At 44.0% G+C, this 3,152-nt stretch overlaps 1 protein-coding gene across 3 annotated transcripts in view; it reads left to right on the plus strand.

Annotated features, from left to right (window-relative positions):
- Positions 1-219: 219 nt before the first annotated feature.
- The window catches only part of sulf2b (sulfatase 2b), a 52,428-nt gene continuing 49,495 nt past the window's right edge, over positions 220-3,152 (plus strand). For all 3 annotated transcript variants that reach the window (XM_016664155.1, XM_016664158.1, XM_016664159.1), the window contains exon 1: positions 220-1,017. The gene's annotated coding sequence lies outside the window, so the exon portion shown is untranslated. The remainder of the gene's footprint in view (positions 1,018-3,152) is intronic.

A 3,152-nucleotide genomic window follows, 5' to 3' on the forward strand; every position in this document is an offset into this window, starting at 1 on the left:
ATTTATCTTGGAGCCAAATGAAGGGCAGATTGTTCTCAGGTGAAGCTCTGGCTGGTCCCGACTTTCTGAAAACCCAAACTGGGAAATTTATGGCTGCGTGCTTTTATTTATTTATTTATTTATTTATTACAGTTTTTAAATATTTGTGGGAAGAAATAAGTTCTGATGCGTGTTCTTTAGGTTCAGCAACGTCTGGATCCGGTTGGCTGATCAGAAGTTCAGACTGAAGGTCCAGATCCAGAGCTTCTAGATGCGTCTCTGCTCTGAAGCCCAGGATGGAAAACATCCAGCTGCTCTTTTCAGTCTGGACCAGAGATTCATCTGGAGGCAGCAAACCCGCCATCAGTCTGGAGCTCTTACTGAGACTGACCCAGAGAAATCTTTCCACTTCAAGGGAAAAACTTGACTTGTGTCACATGACCTGCAGCAGCCAATCAGGCCTGGTTTTTGGATTTGCTGCAGACTTTATTTTATTGATCTGTTTCCGTTTTGCTGCTCTGACAGTTTCAAACCGTCTGCATGTCCTCCCCCCAGGATTTGTCTGGTTTTGTCCCGTTTTCGGGTCGCCCCTCCAGCCAGGGAGAGAGAGGAGTCTGCACCTCCTCATTGGCTCACAGGCAGAGCAAAGTCCCTCCTTCCTCCTGAGGAGGAGGAGGAGCAGTGAGGCTGGAGGGGCAGGCGTGCAGACGTGTTGCAACAGATGGCCTGAGCAGCGGCGGCTGCACCGCTGAACTCTGGGACGGCGATAGACTGAGAGGAAGAGGAGGGAGGAAGGAAGGAGGTGTGGGAAAGTCCGATCTGAGGAAAACTTCCTCCTGCTGCTCCTCAGCAGGAAAACATGAGCAGAAGTTCTAGTGGATCCGTAGATGGGAGCAACAGCTACAGAGTCTGATCTTCATCTTCCTCCTCCTGCCGGTCCGGTCAGAGAGGAGAACACCTGCTGAAGCCCGGAGGAGCAGAGGAGGAGCTGCAGGAGGAGCAGAGGAGGAGCTGCAGGAGGCACGGCGGCAGCAGGAGGTGAGTTTCTCCTCGTTGCCCCACTTTGCTGTTTTCAGTTGTTGCTGCGTTTGTTGCTTCGTGCTGCGGAGCGTCAGCTGATCGACTGCAGGAGGAACGGAGGAGACGCCGGGCCTCCTGCAGCCCAGGGCTGTCAGGGATCATTAACACACAGAACCGGCACCAGAACCAGTATCGGAACCGGCATCAGAACCAGCATCAGAACCGGCACCAGACCAAACAAACGGAAGATGTGAGAAACGAAACGGTTTCCTGATGAAGGACGGAGAGGAAAGTTTCCTCTGCTGTGGTTTAAACCGAAACTCTGAGCTGCAAACGTTCATTTAGGGTTCAAAAGTATTCATACCCCACAATGGCTGGGAATGATGGCATGAATGTGATGAAGACTCTGGAGGGAGATGAAGATTAGGGTGATGGCACAGAGGGCCTCCTGCAGAGAAAGCAGGCGGAAAGCGGCTCAGCTGTTTGGTTTACATACGAATTGATCATTGATTTATGATCAGCTACTTGCGACAGGATTCACATTCAACCTTTCAGTTCAAAATGTGAATCAGTTTGAACTGAACTGTTCTTTAAGGTTTAAACTGCAGATCTGGTTGTTTAGAGGAAACCTGTCAGCCTTCCTGCTCAGGTCATAATATTAACAGTAATAATGTTTTTATTAATTCATTATTATTTACAACAAGCAGCAACTTTGTCATCCGACCTTCACAGGTCCAGATCAGCGCTACAGATGTTAGCATCTCAGATTCCTCTAGAAACTCTGAGCTGCTGCCTTCATAGTTCAAACACTAAATACATTTTAACATCAGTGGTTTGACCAGAAGCCACAAAACAAGAAACATTTTCAGTTTAAAACCTGAATAACTGGATAAATTGACACATGAGCCCAGCAGCCTGATCTTCATCAGGTTGGAGCAAAAACGTTTCCAGAGTTTCTTCATTTAGAAATGTGGATGCTAACATTAGCGTTAGCTGCTACATGTTTAGCATTGAGAAGCTAATTTAGGTTAGCATAGCTTTGCTGTGCTCTGGTTCCGGTTCTGGATCTGGAACCATGTCTGGGTCCGGCTCTGCATCAGAGCCGGACCCAGACATGGAGAATCACCCATTCAGCTTCTCTGAACCTCAGTCGTCCAGAAACCTGAACTTTGACTGAAACTTGTTGGTTTAAAGCTGCTTTAGATTAACAGGATCATCTATGATTTAATCTGAATTAAAACTTTTCATTTAGTTGTTTTATTTGAACTGCTGTGTTTCTGAAATGTTCTGTACAAATAAATTTGACTCAAAGTGGAAAAATAATGATACACGATATATCGGCAGTAACATCGGTATCAGCCGATATTGGTCAGAATCGCTGCAGTAAATTAAACCAGGGTGAAATTAACCAATTAATTTTGGTTATCCAAGCTAATGGGAATTGTTTCCATCTTGTTGCCATTTGTTTCTTTCCAAAGGTGTGAAAACATTAGAGAATTCATATATCAGTAAATATTGATTATTGGCCCAGACAGCAGGATTATAGTCGGATATTGATATCGGCCCAGATTTTCACATCGGTGCATCCCCAGAAAGAAACCAACATAAAAGGCAAATTAAACATAACTTATCTGTTTATATTTACATTCTGTTGAACATTAGATGCTAAAACATGTTTATACTACTCTTAATAACCAATAAAATCATATTTCATGTGAATGTTTACTCTGGTATTTTGGCGCTTTTGCACTGCAGGAACGGAACGGTTGTGTTCGCATTACACTCCGGGCCGGACGTCATTATTTTTAAAACTAAACAATGTGGTTTGAGTTGGTTGGTTGCTAACTGCCAATTTAATAAAGAAGAAGAACAGTTACTACTATGACGACAACAACAATGAACGACATGGATTTAATTTTGCTGCTCATCAACCTCATACAATTAATTAAATTCCGCCAACAAGCTACCCTCAGAAGACAAAATGCTGAACGACTTCTACGTATTGCCAGGAGAAATACGGAAGAAAAAAATTACCTCGTCATTTGACCAGATCATCGCACTACATTGAGACGAATCCATTGTTAATTAAAACTAATAATTTTGCAAAGAGCACTCTTTACAAAATATAGTAGTGAGATCCAGCTGTCAATGGA

Source organism: Poecilia formosa, unplaced genomic scaffold, assembly GCF_000485575.1.
Source record: "Poecilia formosa unplaced genomic scaffold, Poecilia_formosa-5.1.2 Scaffold471, whole genome shotgun sequence".
NCBI lineage: Eukaryota > Metazoa > Chordata > Actinopteri > Cyprinodontiformes > Poeciliidae > Poecilia > Poecilia formosa.